The 19,510-nt window shown below is 45.6% G+C and overlaps 1 pseudogene; it reads right to left on the reverse strand.

The window, feature by feature from the left end:
- Positions 1 to 1,308: 1,308 nt before the first annotated feature.
- The window catches only part of LOC120972804 (uncharacterized), a 176,518-nt pseudogene continuing 158,316 nt past the window's right edge, over positions 1,309 to 19,510 (reverse strand).

The following is a 19,510-nucleotide window of genomic DNA, read 5'->3' on the forward strand; positions in this document are numbered from 1 at the left end:
TGGGTCTTAGGTCCACATGCTCCCATTACCTGAGCTTGAACTGTTGACATGTCAGTTCTTTTTTGCAAGGAGATTTGTACAAGTAGTTGTGTCCACCAAAAACATACGAGTCCAAATGGCTTTCACTTTAAATTTCAGAAATATTTCAGCAACAACTGAATCACCTTAGTGAAATGAGTGATCTCCATTTGCATTTTGTCCAAAGGGCCAAAACATTTACTTGAATTCAACCAAATATTTGGAATTTCTTAAAAATATCTTGAAAAATATTGAAATTCCTGTGCACTACTAACATTGTTGAAATATTTTAACCGAAAAAGTGTTTTGTGTACTACCCATAATTAGATAGATACACAGAATTAGAGCTCGCATATCCTGCAAAAAGAAATAAAGCCAGGATCGCAAAGCTCTGGCTCATTGTGTTTTTGTACATCAGGTCGTCAAGCTTTCTGCAGGATGTTAGATTAGGACGCCGAATTAGAGACTAGCTTTTACGATTGTACTTAATGAAGTAGATTGACCGACGATATGCCATAACCTGATTTCTTAGCAGGTATCCAATTCTTCTGTACAGGAAATGAGGTTGACTTGCAATGCCCTCTCCTATTCAGCCTTGTATGAAGCATCATCCAGTCTAGGACTGGCATTGTCCTAGAGTATATCCTCAGTTCGATCCTCATTGTGCTTTTGCAGCCAGAGCTGAGAAAGGTTGCAAAGGACATTGTTGCCTTTCACCATGCAAGACAAGAACGGGTATATATAAATGCCCCTGCTGCAGGGATCCCTAACCCTGTGTCCTCCCCATATGAAACAGAGTGCCACACAAGGGGGAGCAGGGAGAGTTGGCAGTGAACCTGTGATCAAGATTGTGTATATTGTAGAAGATGTGCAGCTGAATTGCTGGGCAGGGTCTCCTTTGGCAGATGTTGGCGCCGTCCGATACCTGTGTGTGTCAAGGGTTGCCGGTCGGGGATCTGCAAAAGGAAATTTGCCCCGGAATTCATCTGCACAAGCACAGACTGGAGAAGAGAAGATGGGTCTCAAGTTGCCTATGTGCGAATGTACATTATATATACTTGGTGTTACATTCTGAATGTTTTACAGTTTGGTCCGTGTACTCTACAGGTCGTCAACATCAGCTACATCATCATTTACAGATGAAAAATGAGAAGCTTGGTAAAAAGAAAAAGGGAGCTACATCTTCTTGGTTATCTATCTCTACACACCATTAGACTATACTATGCAGGTAGCTAAATGTGATGAAACGATATAAGTAGGAATCAGAATAAATATTCCTCTGTTCTATTTTTACTCTTTGTTGCCTACTGCATCTGGAAGTTTGTATCTCGGAGGCCTGTCGGAACCTTTCCTTGAGTACTCTCTCCATCGCCTTGCAGCTGCTGCCCCTCTACTTGCTCTCTCTGAAGCTTCTTCTTCATCTATTAGGTTTGGTTAATCAGATTCAGCAATATAAACCATATAGCAATAGACCGACAGTAAAGGGAACACGTTTGTTGTGAGGAAATATTAACCCATCTACTTCGTTGGGAAGGTGATGCGAATTTATCATGGTGTCGAGGTGTTGCTGCAATATATGTTATTTGCAGAAACATTACCGTTGCTTTGGTATCATGTTGGGGATCCCCACATATCACTCCAAGGGCTAGTCATGTCTGAATTATTTTGGTTCATCATCCGTGTTCTGATTTCTTCCTGTAAAAACACACAGGTTAACATACAAAACATGTTTTAGCTCCCTTGCACTTCTTCAGTTCTGATCATACAATGAAAGTTGGAAATAATCATGAAATTCTCAAGAGCATATGGCATTATAAATATGAACAAAATGGAAAGGAATTATACCAAGACTTTTGCTTGTCGCTTTTCCCAACTCGCACTTGCCTGCCAGGTAAAAGGTATATTAATAGCAAGTAACGACATAATAAAGCAGGCAGTATTTGCAGAACCCCAGATATTGAACAGAAGTAAACGGCATTTGTATTCAGGTAGCCTGAAGCCCTCGACATTGAGAAGGAATACATAATTTTGGGAGGATGCCTAAAGAGTAAATTAGATAAGAAAATAAACTCACATGAATGAAGAGACTATTACCATACGAAATACGTTGACTGAAACTCCCATCCCAGCATTCATCAGCCCAATCTGCCCAAATACGATACACACTTTGCATATTAGCGATTAAAAAATCATTTTCCCAATGCTGCTCATCCCTATGTTATGGTCATGCCAAAATAGCTATGGGAGCAGGATTTTTTTTCTCAACTGACGTATGAAGCTTGGAGATAAATGAATAGAGATAGTTTGCATATTTATTTGCTTAGCTACATGCATGGATCACGGCATCACTCACAGATCTAGCATATGTAAAGAGAGGATAGAGATATATATAATGGTAGACTAGCAGGTGCGGCTCTACACTCATTGTACAAAAATATTGAAGGGCAAAATAGTCATTGATTTTCATGTTTTCAAGTACAAGTACAGTGGTTGGGGTACCAGGCTCTCATCATGCAAGGGTGAAACATACCCATCGGCAATTCCCTCTGTCTCCGTCACATGCATCATCCTTAATTTGAGTTGCCTTCTTCAGCATATGCTAGTGGACGTCGAGCATATCCAAGATCAGTGATCGATTACAAGTTCACCAACACGAATGCTTGTAGAACCATCGAGCCCAGAATCGACAGCTAGCGGACCCAATCTCCTGGTCCGACGGACACCGCCTATATATTTGTCGGCCGAGAAGGAGAAACCTCGGATTTGAAGAGTAGGTGGCGTGAGTCTAACATGTGCAAGGCACGGCAAAGGTCCCAACGACCAATGTACGAGGCCATGCATTCCTGGGCGGGTCTCCTTTGGGAGTAGCCTGATAAAAAATCCAGCCACTGCCAAAGGAGACTTGCCCAGCCATGCAGCTTTTGCGCCCCCATATGGAAACGTCATGCACGGTGTCTGGTTTGCATGGCCACGTAGTTGCTTCCTTCACTAGTAGAAAAAGGGCCTATTGTTCCGGTTCGTAAGGCCCATTTGTCCCGGTTGTTGAACCGGGACTAAAGGATCGTTACTAAAGTCCTAGGCCTTTAGTACCGGTTCTTACACGAACCGGACAGATGGGCCTCCACGTGGCCGGTGCGGCAAGCCCAGGCAGGAGGGCCTTTGGTCCCGGTTGGTGGCACCAACCGTGGACCAATAGGCGTCCACGCATCAGCAGCTGGCAGGAGCTGAGTTTTTTTTGAAAGGGGGTGGGTTTAGGGGGTTTGGGGGGGGGGGGGGTAATTTGGGTGTTTCATATATTGTGTTAGCTAGCTAATTAATAGAGAAGTGTCCTCTCTTATCTCCGTGCTTGGTCGACGCTACGTGCTATACGTATAGAGAGGACTCGACACGCTAGCTAGTAAGCAAATGAAGGAAACAGAAGATCGTCATGAACATATGCATACAGACATAAGTGATATCGACCTCTCCTTCCCCGAGAGATTGGTCGAACAACAAGTTTCGCATATCTATCCGACGCTACTGGCTACATATATACAATATAAGATCTCCTACAATATAATCCCCTAATTATATATGAACTCAGGGTCCACATGGTGTTCTCCATCTTTATTGATCACGTGGTCAAGAAAGAATGCCGCCAATTCCTCTTGAATTGCTCGCATGCGATCTGGTGGAGTTCATCTCGCATCTGAAACATCTAATTTGAAGAAGGTGGTCAATACATATATATGAATAAACGAAACTCAACACAAATGATGGTAATAAAATAAAACTGTGAATATTATTGCTTACACACTTCATATTGTTTGTTAGAGTAGCCCCGCTCACAGGTCGTGTCGTCGATGGACTCGCAAACGTAGGATCCACAGTAATTATTCCCGGCTTCCTGCCAACAACCACTTTACAAGAAATAGAGGTCAATCAAACTGATAAGCAAGCATGCTATAAATGGTATTGATGAAACTAGCGCTTGAATCACTAGGAGATGCGCGGAACATGCTAGTAGTACTTACTTTCGGGTGTCTAAATTGCAGCTTCTTCGGTAGTCTCGGAGCTTTTGAGGTGAATTTTGTCCAAACCCTGCCAGACAAAGAAATAATTACTTGATATCAGGAAATGAACAAAGTTGCCGATATAGTGCGATAATGATCGATTTAACTTACTTCTCGAGCATTTCAGCCATGTCCGCATACTCCTGTGGATCTTTTCGTCTCGAGTCTAAGACGGTTACTAGTCCCTGCTCAAGCATAATCTCTAGGAGAATACAGTGGACCGTGCGCACGCATGCATAACTCATCAACTACATTACTATAACCTGGACTAATAAGGGAAACCGAATATGCACAAGATAGTAACACTCACTTGAAGTTGTAAGGAAAGAGTATTGTATCTTTGTTTTCATTTATTACCAACGATCGTAGCAAGTTGGCCTCGGTCTCTGTGGCCTTAAATTCAACCGTATATGCATCTATGAGTTTTGTGTTAATGAACCCAATATCACCGATTTATCTTTTCTTCAATTCGGCGATCTTCAATCTGCATAATATAGTGAGGATAATTATATATACATGCAATGAAAGAGCTGACCTATATATAGAGACTTAATGACTGAAGTAGTACTTACAGACAATAGCAAGTGACCATTAATTTATCGAGGGCCTTTTGATTGAAAAACTGGAAAAACACCTCAAATGGAACATTCAACAGATCAATTCCAACGAGGTCATGCTCCTCTTTAACTCTCAGCATCAAAATATTCATCCCCCAGGCTCTCTACAAGTTTTCATGTACCAATCATGGAATCTTCGCATCATCGTTGTTAGAGATCTTTCATCTTTGACGAGAGGCTTCCCGTAATGGTATCTGTGTTCATCCACCTCCAAGAAATCATAATGTACATCGTCGGGCAGGTAATCTCCAAGATTGGTATAACCGGGCACCATCCTCGGATCATTAGCGACGATATCGCTAGACACCTTCAGCGGGGGGCACGATTGGTTCGCTTGTTCGCCGAGCTGGGCAATTTTATTCCCAGCTCGTCGTTCTGCTAACCTTTGATCACTGATAGTACTTCCCGACCGCTCCGCTTCGATAAATGACCTTTCAATAATGCGCTCATAGTTGCCTTTCGGCGGAGACTTTGGTGGTTTCTTCAGGGCAGCCAGAGTGCGCTTCGCTTTCACCGGATCTATCTTCTCCTCCGGAGGTGGATGTTTCTTCGCTTTCACCCCCTTCAAAGAAGTTCGTCACTTCGGCTTGCACGATCTTCGTGTTTTACGCCACGCTCCTCTCGTATGGTAACTTCTCCAGAGCCTTGAGAGATGGACCGAATTTGTATTGCATCCCGCCTCTGGCTGTACTGCTAGACGCCGGAGCAGATGGAGCGGACGAGGCGGAGAAGGAGGAGGCTGGCTGCTCGGGCGCGCCGGCGCAGGCGGATTGCCGCCACACGCCGAAGAAGGAGGCTGAGTGCCCTGATCAGTCGCCGGAGGAGGAGGCGGAGTGCCCTGACTCACCGGAGGAGGAGGAGTAGGCGTCCAGTTCGGAAGGTTGATGAGTTCCTTCCGCCATAGGCATGGAGTCTTCAGAGAAGAACCCAGCCGAGTCTCCCCTTCACCCGTAGGGTGGTCAAGCTCGAGGTCCTCAAATCCGTCCGTTATTTCATCCACCATCACCCTAGCATATCCTTCTGGAATCGGCCGGCAGTGAAAAGTTGCGCCAGGTTCAGGAGGTGCAACAGAGCCAACAGCCGCCTTGACTTTAAATTTCATCCATTGCGTCATAAGGTGGCAAAGTTGAGACTCCGTGGTAGCATCCACGGGATAGCTAGCAGGAGCCGTGAAGACAGGCTCCAGCTGAAGCTGCTCGGTGGAAGCCACGCTGCTTCTCCGCTGAGATGGCGGGGTAGCTTCGGGGGATGCTTCGGCAGGTCGTTTCCTGCGATCTGCTTCTCGTTCCTCTATCGCTTGTACCCTTGCGTGCAACGCCTGCAGCTGGGTATGCTCCACTTTCTTCCTCCTCTCCTGGCATTTGTAACCGCCTGCGTCCGGAAACCCAGCCTTCCATAGAACGGAGCCTGGCGTGCCTCGTGTCCGTCCAGGGTGCTCAGGATTCCCGAGGGCCATTGTGAGCTCGTCGTTCTCTCTGTCTGGAACGAACGTCCCTTCTTGCGCTGCATTGATATACTCCTGAAGCCTCGTGATGGGTATTCTCAGTTGCTCGTTCGTCCAAACGCACTTCCCTACTACAGGGTCCAAGGTTCCGCCAACACCGAAGAACCAAGTCCGGCAATGGTCTGGCCAGTTCAATGTCTCTGGTTCGACCCCTTTATCAACTAGGTCATTCTCAGCCTTGGTCCACAACGGCCGGGCTATGAGGTAGCCACCTGACCCCGTGCGATGGTGAAGCTTCTTCTTCGCAGCATTTTTCTTGTTTGTCACTGACATCTTCTTACTCTTGTCCGATGTCTTGTGGGCCACAAATGCGGGCCAGTGATCTTTGATCTTCTCATACCGGCCGATGAATTCTGGTGTCTTTTCTTTGTCGACAAATGTTGTTTTCAGCTCATTCTTCCACCTCCTGAATAGTTCTGCCATCTTCTTAAGAGCATGAGACTTGATTAATTGCTCTTTAACTGGCTTCTCCGGATCCTCCTCTGGCGGTAGGGTGAAATTTGCCTTCAGCGCGGTCCGAAGATCATCTTTCTGCATATCGTCGACATATGACACCTCAGGGTCTTCCTTCTTAGGCTTAAACCATTGGTGGATGCTGATCGGGATCTTGTCCCTAACAAGAAACCCGCACTGAGCAGCAAATGCTTCCTTTGTCCGGATGGGTTCGATCGGCATGCCATCGCGCGCGATTGCTGTGATCTCAAACCTTTCATCCGAGCGCAACTTTTTCTTCGGGCCTCGTCTCTTTACCGAAGTTGTGCTCGATCCGGAGGGCTAGAAAAAAGAAGAAATTAAGACGAGAGTTAATTAATATGTGTACATACCAAAACAATGAATGCATCAATTAGCTAGTCAGCACAGGCTTAACTAATATATATACCTGGCCGGACTCGGTTCGGTCACCGGAGCCGTCATCACGGTCTCCTTCTTGCACCGGCATTGGGTCACCGGAGCCATCATAATCATGTCCTTCCTCCTCCATTGTTCGATCACCATAGCCTGCTTCTTCACCCTGTCCTTCTAGACCATCGGTGTTGTTGAGAAATGACAAGGCGACATCACTTCCGGCTGCGATTATGTCCCCCAACACCGCTTCTGTTGCTTCGTCTCGGGGGTGCTCCATAGTTTCTGCAAATATTTACAACATGGCAATTATTATTCAAACATGACAGATGGATATATTAGTGGCAAACGTAGAACTAGCTAGCTAATCACAATAAGGAATCATATTAGTGGCCTCGACGCTGCTTCTCTAGGGTTTGGAGTGGCCTCGGCAACGCTTCAAGGGTTTGGGGTGGCCTCGACGACAACGCTCTTTTAACTTGGTAAATTTGGGTATCCTCGAGAGAGTTTGTCGGGTAGGGGCGCGACGGGAGGGGGTACGAGACCGACATCGTTTTTTCTAGGGTTTGGGTGTCCTCGAAAGTTTTGGTCGAGCGAGAGGGACGGGGGGTGCTCCCGTGATATATGTTTTGGTCGAAAGAAGGAGAAGAAGAAGAGAAAGAAGAGGAGATGAAGGAGAGGAGAAAAAAATAAGAAGAGGAAGAAAAAGAAAAAAAAGGAGAAGAAGAAGGAATAGAGGAGCTAGGAGAGGAGAAAAAAATAAGAAGAGGAAGAAAAAGAACAGGGTGAAGAAGCAGGCTTTTTTTTCTTCTTCTCCCTTTTTTTCTTTTTCTTCCTCTTCTTATTTTTTTTCTCCTCTCCTTCCTCTCCTCTTCTTCTCTTCTTCTTCTCCTTCTTTCTCATCTTTTTTTTTCTCCTCTTCTTCTCTTTTTTCTCCCCTTTTTCCTCTCCTTCTTTTTCTTCCCTTCTTCCTTCTTCCTAGATAAAACTTTTCTAAAAATGTAACTTTTGTATATATAAAAGTTCTTCTTATCCTTCCTTCTTCCTTTCATCCTATCTAGATATATAAAACTTTTCTAAAAAATGTTATCAGGGAGGGGGTATATCGACCTCCCCTCATGTCGAAGTTATCGGAGAGGGGGTATATCGACCCCCCCCCCCCTCATGTCGAAATTATCGGGGAGGGGGTATATCGACCCCCACCCCCCTCATCATGCATATATAGCTACCACATACATATATACATTCAAAAAAAATTACATATATGCAACAAAAACATTAATGCACATATGGACAAAAAAATACATATATGAACAAAAACATGCTCTGAACAAAAAAATTAGTCTCATAAATCTAATAAGAAATTAATCTAATCAAAAACATGCTCTGAACTTACATATAGCCACATACATACAAATATACATTTTATATATATGAACAAAAAATTAATGTAATACAAAATAAAAAACAGAGCCGGGGCGGCGATGGCGACGGCGGGGGTGGCGAGGGCGCCGGCGCGCGGGGGCGGGCCGCGGGCAGGGGCTCGGGCGCGGGGCAGGGGCTGGCGCGGCGACGGCGTCGGAGGCAGGGACGATAACGGCGACGGCGACGAGGAGCAGCGCTGGGGCGTCGGGCACGAACTGACGATGAAATTGTGAAAATTTCCTAAGTGTTGCTTATATAGACAGAGCATTGGTCCCGGTTGGTGCCACCAACCGCGACCAAAGGTCTATTTTCAGCAGCCCAAAGGGCGGGAAGCGGAGGCCTTTGGTACACCGGGACTAAAGGGGGTGCATTGGACCCGGTTGGTGCCACGAACCGGTACCAATGCACACATTTAGTCCCGGTTGGTGGCACCAACCAGGACCAAAGGCCTCTTGCTGCCCGCGTCGCGGCCATAAGTTTAGTCCCTCCTCGCTAGTTGAGAGGGCTCGAGAGTGGTTTATAAGCGCTGCTGCGCCCACCCTCTCGAGCTCCTCTCAACTGCAGGCTCTCGGGCCTAATCTGTCACTATGTGCTTGTGGGCCTACTGGGCCTCCTGCGGGCCTGAATCCTGGCCCATGGATGGGTTTCTAGCCGTATTCACGCCGCGTTGGCCCAGTAGTTGGCACTTTTTTATTTTTATTTTCCTTTGTTGCTTTATTTATTTTATTTTGTTTCTACTTACAACAAAATACTTACTGTTGCTATTTTTATTTACTTTATTTAGGTTTAGTTAGTTTACTTTATTAAAGTTTATTTTGTTTCTACTTATTTATTTTATTAAAGTTTATTTTGTTTCTTTCTCTTTTTCATGTTTTGAACAGAAAATACTTATAATACTAGAGGTTTATAAAAGCTTTTTAGTTGATTCCTTTTGGTGTTAGAGTTTTATAAAAGTTTTTTAGTTGATATTATTTTTTCTATTAAAGAATATTATAGTTTTGGTTTAGTTGATCATAACAGAATATTTTAATTGATTATTTTTGAGCTAAATGATGTGGCTTTTTAGTTGATCAGGGTTTCATACGGAAACTCATCTGTTACAAAGGGATTTCATTTTTTTAAAATTATTTAAACTCCATACTTTTTGTGTGTTCAAAATGCACCATTCAAAGCCACATCATCAATTTTCAACCCTTTCTGACTTTATTTGTTATTTTTCATGCATTTACTGATTATTTTGAGCTATAAGACCCTGAAATTCAAAAGCATTTCAAATGAACTCTGAAAAGGTTGAAAGTTCGCATGGTATCATCATTTCATCCACATAGCATATGCTAAAAAGTTGAGAGGGTTACGACAAAAACTAGATGCACTTCGTGTACAAAATGGACAATCTCTTTCGAAGTATCAGGGTTTCATACGGACACTCATCTATTACAAAGGGATTTCATTTTTTAACTTATTTGAACTCCAGACTTTTTGTGTGTTCAAAATGCACCATTCAAAGCCACATCATCAATGTTCAACCCTTTCTGACTTCATTTGTTATTTTTCATGCATTTACTGATTTTTTTGAGCTATAAGACCCTGAAATTCAAAAGCATTTCAAATGAACTCTCAAAAGGTCGAAAGTTTGCATGGTATCATCATTTCACCCACACAGCATGTGCTCAAAAGTTGAGAGGGTTACGGCAAAAACTAGATGCACTTCGTCTACAAAATGGACAATCTTTTTCGGAGTATCACGGTTTCATACGGAAACTCATCTGTTACAAAGGGATTTCATTTTTTTAACTTATTTGAACTCCAGACTTTTTGTGTGTTCAAAATGCACCATTCAAAGCCACATCATCAATGTTCAACCCTTTCTGACTTCATTTGTTATTTTTCATGCATTTACTGATTTTTTTGAGCTATAAGACCCTGAAATTCAAAAGCATTTCAAATGAACTCTCAAAAGGTCGAAAGTTTGCATGGTATCATCATTTCACCCACATAGCATGTGCTCAAAAGTTGAGAGGGTTACGGCAAAAACTAGATGCACTTCGTCTACAAAATGGACAATCTTTTTCGGAGTATCACGGTTTCATACGGAAACTCATCTGTTACAAAGGGATTTCATTTTTTTAACTTATTTGAACTCCAGACTTTTTGTGTGTTCAAAATGCACCATTCAAAGCCACATCATCAATGTTCAACCCTTTCTGACTTCATTTGTTATTTTTCATGCATTTACTGATTTTTTTGAGCTATAAGACCCTGAAATTCAAAAGCATTTCAAATGAACTCTCAAAAGGTTGAAAGTTTGCATGGTATCATCATTTCACCCACATAGCATGTGCTAAAAAGTTGAGAGGGTTACGGCAAAAACTAGATGCACTTCGTCTACAAAATGGACAATCTTTTTCGGAGTATCACGGTTTCATACGGAAACTCATCTGTTACAAAGGGATTTCATTTTTTTAACTTATTTGAACTCCAGACTTTTTGTGTGTTCAAAATGCACCATTCAAAGTTGGCATGGTATCATCATTTCACCCACATAGCATGTGCTAAAAAGTTGTGAGGGTTAGCCTCAGCCACTTCCAGAAACATAATTATGTGTGTCTGTCACATTAAAACCAAAGTACATACATAAGTTCACATGGATAGATAAGTGACCAAATCAATAGTAGTTCATCATCACATTAAAACCAAAGTACATACATAGTTCAAATTGAACAACATATAGCTCTCCAGAGCATCTAATTAAACCATACATTGAAACTATGTAAAACCTTTCAATGCAACAACAAATGCGATCAGAATCACAACCAAGGTAACAATTGATCCAACGGCATAATGATACCAAGCCTCGGTATGAGTGGCATATTTTCTAATCTTCAACCACATTGCATCCAACTTGATCTTGTGATCATCGACGACATTCGCAACATGCAACTCCAATATCATCTTCTCCTCCTCAATTTTTTTATCTTTTCCTTCAAGTAATTGTTTTCTTCTTCAACTAAATTTAACCTCTCGACAATAGGGTCGGTTGGAATTTCCGGTTGAACCACCTCCTAGATAAATAAAATCTATGTCACGTTGGTCGGCATAATTGTCATAAATAATAAATGAACCAAATAGTTATAAAAACATAATATATACCACATCCGAATCATAGACAGGACGAGGGCCGACGGGGGCGGATACCAAAACCATCTCACTATATAATAACAAGGAATAATAAAAGTAAGAAAATTAGACAAGTATCTATCTGAAGTAAGAATTTTTTCTTTCAGAAAGAAGATAGGAACAAGAGGCTCACCACGGTGGTGCCGGTGACGAGATCGGCGCAGGCGATCGACGACGGTGAAGACGGGGACGGGACGTGATGGACCGCTAAACCTAGACAAATCTCGGGGAAAATGGAGCTCGGAGGTCGAGTTTCGAGAGGATAAAGATTAACTAGTGTGGCTCGGACATTTCATCGAACACCTCACACTACCAGAATAACTGGCGATGCCGACGGCCGAACCTATGCCGACGGCCCCCATGGGCATAGATTGGCCTATCCCGACGGCCCAGCCCAAGCCGTCGGCATAGAAAAGCCGTCGGCGTACATCCATCTATGCCGACGGCCCCCGTCGGCAGAGCTCAGCCGTCGGTGTCGCGAGAAATATGCCTACGGCGGCCGTCGGCATAGAGGAGCCCGTCGGCATAGAACGTGGGCCCGGCTACCCGGGCAGAAATGGCCTTTTGACGGTGTCAGTCTACGCCGATGGGCTAACGGCGGCCGTCGGCAAAGCCCCCACGTCACCGATCCGCGTTGCCCGCCACGTCATGGATCCGCCTCGCTCGCCGGTCCGTGGGGTGGAAAATCTATGCCGACGGCCTGGCCGTCGGCATACGCCTGGCCCATGGATGTTGCCACGTCATAGATCCCCGCCCTTTGCCACGTCATCGATCCGTGGCCGTGTGCGCAGGTATGCCGACAGCCTTGCCGTCGGCATACCTCTATTTTTTATTTTTTATTTATTTTTTATTTTTTTATTTATATTATTTACTTTTTCCTGTTTTTTTCACAACATAAATGTGCCTTATCTAACAAAAAAACATACCCCGATGGTATATCGATTGCCCCCCTCACGAATGTTGCTGCCGTCGTGCCCCACAGCGACGCCGGTGAGGGAGGGGGCACACCCCGGAGCTGTGTGTCGGGTGCCTGCGCCAGCCACCACGCTTCCACAACCGTAGGAGGGCCCAAAGCAACACCTAGCGGCATTACTACCCCCCCAGGTACACCGTCCCGTCTAACCGGGCCCTCATACATGCGGGGCGGTGTGGTGCCATGTCTGAAGAGGCGGTATGGGGGCCCTGGGGGGATAGCAATACCACCGGAGCGTCGCACCGGGCCCTCATACATGCGGGGTGGTCTGGTGCCATGTCCAAAGAGGCGGCGCGCATCTCCAGGGTGTGCCCCCCTCATGGACGGCGGCGGCGCCGGCACCTGGATGGGGGAAACGGACGCGTCGGGTCTACACGGGCGGGATCTTGCTGTGGGTCTGGCCCGGATGTTGCTCCAAAGTGTTCCAGGAAAATGGCGACAAAAGCTATGTTGGTATCGACCCAAGGTAAGTAATTAAGTAGTACTAGCTAGCTAGCTACCATCTCTTTAATTCTTGTTTCAATACCATTAATTAATTAACATGCTTGATTAATTATTATCTGATTAAATTATATTATCGTAAAGGCCCTGAAGCAGGCACCGGGGACTGAAGTGTGTGCATACTACGTTTGCGAGAACATTCGCATGATGGCGTCCGAAAGGAGCAGATCTGATAGATAGGACTGGGTACGTTTGCCAGAACACTATTCACAAATCTTACATGATTGTCGATATCTAGTCACACAACTAATACACATGCATATTGATCTCCTTCTTAACAGTTCAAAGAGGTGCGGGACAAGCTCCTATCAGAGGAGCGCATACGAGCACTTCAAGAGGAAATAGCGGGATTTTTGCTCGACCAGGTCATAGATCGCAAAGGAGAATACTATTACCCGCTACCACCCCCATGAACCACTTGTCATCGTGCTCCGAAGGCACCAAGGCAACATGTAGGAGAAATTGTGTATATATATATATACATGTGTATGTGTGAATAATTAATGGTGGTTGTGAGACATTCGATTATATATATATGATCAGTTCTACGAGAAAATCTATTTATATACATGCATAACGTGTACAATATGTAGTATCGTAAAATACCAGCAAACAAAAAAGAATTAAATGGAAAACACAAAATTAATGGAAAAATAAAAATTAAAATGAAAATCCCCCAAAACATTTAGTACCGGTTGGTGCTACCAACCGGTACTAATGGTCTACCAGCACCCGGGCCTGGCTCGTGCCACGTGGTGGAACTTTAGCGCCGGTTCGTGCCGAACCGGTACTAATGGGGGGCCTTTAGTCTCCACTCCATAGTGCCGGTTGCAGAACCGGCACTAAAGGCCCTTATGAACCGGCGATAAAGGCCTCTTCTACACTAGTGCACCACAACACCCCGCATGTATGAGGTCCCGATGCGACGCTCCGGTGGCATTGCTACCCCCCCAGGGCCCCCGTCCCGCCTAACCCTGTAGCGTTTGACCACGTGATCTAGCCCTTTGACTTTGCACGGACGGGCCTTGACCAGTGGAACTCTCCACCCGGTCGTGTTAGGTCAGCCCATAGGAACACTTTGGAGCAACATCCGGGCAAAAGCCACAGTAAGATCCCCTCCGTGTAGAACCGACGCGTCCGTTTCCCCCCTCCAGGTGCCGGCGGCGGCGCCGTCTGTGAGAGGGGGCACACCCCGGAGACGCGTGCCGCCTCTTCGGACATGCCAGCACACTGTACGGCATGTATGAGGTCCCGGTGCGACGCTCCAGTGGCATTGCTACCCCCACGGCCCCCGTACCGCCTAACCCCCAGGGTCTCGGTGTCACGGGCGTCGCACCGGGTACCGGGTCCCATACAGACGGTAAACTAAAATTCTAAAAATGTAATAATTGAATTGATTAAACACTCCGGTATTCATCATTGAAAACGTACTATCACTGTGAAACCTTTAGTGCCCGGGCACCTGGCCGGCTGCCCGGGCACTGAAAGTTTCACAGTAATTGTCCGTTTTCTTCATATAAGTCGACATATGTCCACGTTATCCACTCCCCCCGGGTTGCTGACATGTGGGCCGAGCCTATGCCGATGGCCATGCCGTCGGCATAGGGCCAACCTTATCCCCTCGGCCACCCTCCTCCTCCACTCATTTCTCTCCCTCACCGCACCCGACCCCGACCCCTACCGCCACCGCCCACCTCCTTCGCCGCCCACCCTGAGCATGCCACCGCCCGCGCCGCCCCGCCCTGACCCCGGGCCGGCCGCCCCGCCCCGACTCCGCGGCGCCCCGCGCCGGCCGCCCTGCCCCGACCCCCCTCCGGCCTCCCCGCCCCGACCCTGCGCCGCCCCGCCCCGACCCCCCTCCGGCCTCCCCGCACCGACCCCACGCCGGCCGCCCCGCCCCGACCCACCGCAGGCCTCCTCGCCCCGACTCCGTGCCTCCCCGCCCCAACTCCGGCCGACCCTCTTGAAGGTGAAAATTTTATGTATTTTTTAGTGTTTTTTACTAATTTTGTAGCTAGTTAGATAGGTATTTAGATAGATATTTAGATAGTTAGATACATAGTTAGATGGATAGTTATATAGATAGTTAGATAGGTAGATAGTTAGATAGTGAGATAGGTAGTAAAAAAATTGGTTAGATGAGATGCTATATGTTGCATATCTTGCAAAAAAAATTGGTTTGATGAGATGAATCAATGATTATGACGAATAGGTGATAATGATGATGATGAATATGTGATGACGATGATGAATATATTGTTAATGTTGTTATTTTTTTGCCTACATGATGCAAAAATAAATGAATGGATGTTTAAATGTTTTAAATATGCTATATTAGTCGTGATGTTCTAATTTTTTGTCGCGATGGAATTTGTAGGCTTTGTGGTGTCGCATTTCATCGGAGTGACCGTTGTCCAACGCGTTGGTCCCCTTGAGCATCCCTCTGCCGTTCGACTACTTCCTCTACAGCCAAGGGTGAGCTACAAGTCCATCTCCTCCCTTTTTTCATATCACTAGATTTCATTCTCAAGTCACCTGGCGTAACCTAGGCGTCTCCCATACGAAAGCGTTGCATCGATAAATATGCATTCAATTGCATATTTATCACCGCAGCTCTTTCGGATTGTCCAGCGTTTTCCACGGACAGCCCGAGGATGTGTAGATTGGGTATGTTCTCCATGTTCTACCCTGTTTCGAGGCAGGATTTCGGCGGCGCCTCCCCATTGTTCTCCGGAGCACATTCTCTCGGCTATTTGCCGAGACGCGTATCTGGAGAACAGCGGGGAGGTGCTGCTGAAATTTTGTCTCGGAACAGGGTAGAATGGAGAACGTACTCAATCTACACATCCTCGGGTGGGATTAGGACCCATCTTTACCTATTAGAGATGTAGGTGGATTCAACGCGGTAGAAACTAAAAATTTGATGTGATTAATTTAAGTGAATCCTTAATTATGTTGTGTGGCTTGCAAAAAAGCAGAGGATGGCAGATAATCAGTGGATGTACAGTGGTTTTATCCATCGGAATCGAGTAACATCAGAGTGGATCACGAAAACCGATGTGTATTTGAAGGAGATATTCCGTCGTCCAATGAGAATTATCCCACCATGCCCCTGTGCGAGATGTGCCAGACGTCACCGTAGAAATCAGACGGACATGAGTGAGCACCTTCGCACGCACGGATATATGCCAAACTTTGACATGCCGCCGATAAACATAGCCGAGCAGGACCTGGTAGAGAGAAGGTGATGCGACAACGCATCGATGGATATGAGGACGACGGGGTCAGGGACATGCTAGATGATGTCATTGTTGCAGAAATGGCAAATGCGACACCTTCAGAGAATGAACTGGAGGAGCCGGAGGCAACCGCAAAGGCCTTCTTGGAGGTCTTGGCCTCGTCGAAGAAACCTCTTTATGCGGGTGCGAAAATATCTCAGCTGGATGCCATCTCGCAATTGATTGCAGTCAAGGCTGAGTACGGTTGTAGCCAGAAATGCTTTGAAGCATTCTTGGGAGTATGGGCTAACAGCCTCCCTGAGGGTCATGAACTGCCGAAAAGCATGTACGATACAAGAAAATCATGAAGGCACTCTCTATGGATTATGAGAAAATAGATGTTTGCCCAAAAAATTGCCTTTAGTTTAGGCACGAGTATGCGGATGACAAGTACTGTAGGCAGTGCGGTTCGTCTCGGTACATTGAGGTGGTCGATGAGGATGGTGAGAAAAAGCAGCTAACCATCCCCGAACGAAGGAGTCTGCCAAAATGATGAAGTGGCACAAGGAAGGTATAAGGTACAATCCAAAAAAATCGTACATCCATCGGAAGGGGAAGCATGGAAGTCGTTCGATGAAGAATACCCCGAGGAAGCAGCCGAGGCTGGGAATGTCAGAATAGCCATATCAGGTGATGGGTTGAATCCATATGGTATGTCGTCCAATCCATACAACTGCTGGCCCGTGTCTGTAATTCCGCTCAATCTTCCTCCCGATGCCCTAATGCAACGCAAGATCATGTTCTTGTCGCTCATCATTCCGGGGCCTGATTATCCGGGGAAGCAATTGGGTGTGTTTATGCAGCCGCTGGTGGATGCTTTGCACCATTCTTGGTACTTTCCGACGTTGACATACGACCGGGATCTGCAGAGAAATTTCTTGATGAAAATTTGGTTGCACTATTGCATGCATGACTTTCCCGACTATGCTCTATTCTGCGGATGGTGTACAAGTGGGAAGATGCCATGCCCAGTGTGCATGCAGGCTCTGCGAATGATTTGGCTGAGTAAGGGTGGCAAGTATGTAGCCTTTGAACTGCATCGACAGTTCCTCCCTCCAGACCATCTTGGTGGAGGAGGAGGACGAGGAGGAGGAGGATGAGGAGGAGGTTGAGGAGGGGGAGGCAGGCGAGGAGGAGGGTGGTGGCGGGGATGATGGTGGTGGCGGGGAGGGGGTTGACAACAAGGGGTGGCTGCGTGGTAACGCAAAGCTACCAAAGCAGGTTCCTGCTACTGAGGAGCAGAAGTGGCTCATTGAGCCCACGGGGAAAGAGTAAGTGCCACTTTATAATAATTTCATTATTTTTCTTGTCACATGCTCATTCGGTTGTTATTTATTTTGCTTGTCACATGCTAATAGTTCATTCTTTCGCAGCAACTGGATATATTCTAAAGGGGTCCGTATTCCCAATGGCCTCATCACCGTCTTGCTGAAGTTACACTGGCCGGGGTTGTACTGTCTGGACCCAGTCAGGCACCCGGACCATCGGGTCTTGGCCACGAGCTGGGAGCACTGGGAAGCGGCCCTCCACGCGGACCATGGGACCCATGCCAAGGCCGTGATCACCACTTTCTGGGTGAGTTCTCTTCAGAAGCACAAGTCCATTCTAGTTTCATGAATGATTTAACTCATGGCTTCTTCCATTCTTGTTTCATGCATGATTGTAGAAATTCTATCGAGTTCTTCCGGAGCACAGGGCCAGAGCGGACCAGATCGTGCTGCGCCAATGCAAGAAGAAGGCCCGCCAGATGCAGTACGAGGTGCGGTATGTGGCCATCTCAACATACCATCACGACTATCTTGGTGTGAAGATGACCAAGGAAGACGCGCGGAGGATGGGCATTACCTTGGAGAGGGACGAGTTCTTGAAGGTAAGTATAAAAGATTTTTCATTATGCTTTCATTATGCTTTCATAACATTGTGGTACATTTCACCGTTTCGTGTTGACATGCCATTATGCTTTCATTATGTAGGTATTACCAAATTGGTGTTATGGAAAAGACGAGTCCCGGGCGGCATTGGTGGATCTTTGGTAGTTCTATTAAAGGAATAACCCTATCTGCCCTAGGTTGTGAAGCAACCTATATTTCCATCACTCCTAAAATTACCAAATAATTCTCATAAATTGTTTGGATCATATCTTCCTCAAATGTGGCAAAATATTTCATTGGCCATGTCTCCCATCATCCTCAAATAATTCTTTTCATATTCTGTCCTGAATGGCAGATTGTGAAGCAAGTGTCATTTATCTTTTCCCAATTGACTCCAAACTTCTTGGACAACTTTTCATGTCCAAATAATTGCCTCATGACAAATTGCAACTTAATTTGCCTAGTAAATATTCCTGAGCAATTTTTCAAAGTTCCTGTCTGAGGGAATTAGTTGTAAAGGAAGTACTAGCTAGGTTAATCCAATTGAGTTGAATTTTTGCATGGTCTTTCATATCATCAAATAAAAGCTATCCACAAGATTTGAGCTCATGCAATGCATCTATGTGAGCTGAGCATCAATTCTTTGTTTCTGTCCAAATTCTCAGTTAGTGAAGCAAGTATATTTTATCTTGCTCCATTATGGCTGTAATTTTCCTCGGCCTTCTCTTATTCATATATCCTATCTCCACCCAATTTGGGCATATTCCATCTAGCCATTTTGCCTCTAGAATTTTTGCAAGTTTCTGGTCAGTGGAAATGTTTGTGAAGGAAGTACCATTTTGGTTTATTCAATTGGTATGAAACCTTTTGCAGCATCTTCATATGGCCAAATAACCCTGCCTTGCCAAATTTCAGCTCAAGTGGCTTCTCCATTTAAGTGCACCATCATGATCTTGATTCTGGACCAAATATTCAGTTGTGAAGCAACTATGATTTATCTTGGTCCATTTCCCCTAAAAGTCTCCAGGATCGTAGTCTTTCCTATCTTAAACCTCCCAGACATCTCATTTGGCTCTAATCTCACCTTAGTTGATCACTGTTTCATGATCAAGTTTACAACAGCAAACTTCAGACGATCACACACTTCTCTCCTTGGCTCCTTCTCTTGATCTATCAACTCCCTCGGCCTCTATTATGCAGGGACTAGTCAATAGACAGCTTGATGCAGCCTCTTGCGTCCCCTCCTTGCCG

The sequence above is a fragment of the Aegilops tauschii genome, chromosome 1 (genome assembly GCF_002575655.3).
Source record: "Aegilops tauschii subsp. strangulata cultivar AL8/78 chromosome 1, Aet v6.0, whole genome shotgun sequence".
Taxonomy (NCBI): Eukaryota; Viridiplantae; Streptophyta; class Magnoliopsida; order Poales; family Poaceae; genus Aegilops; species Aegilops tauschii.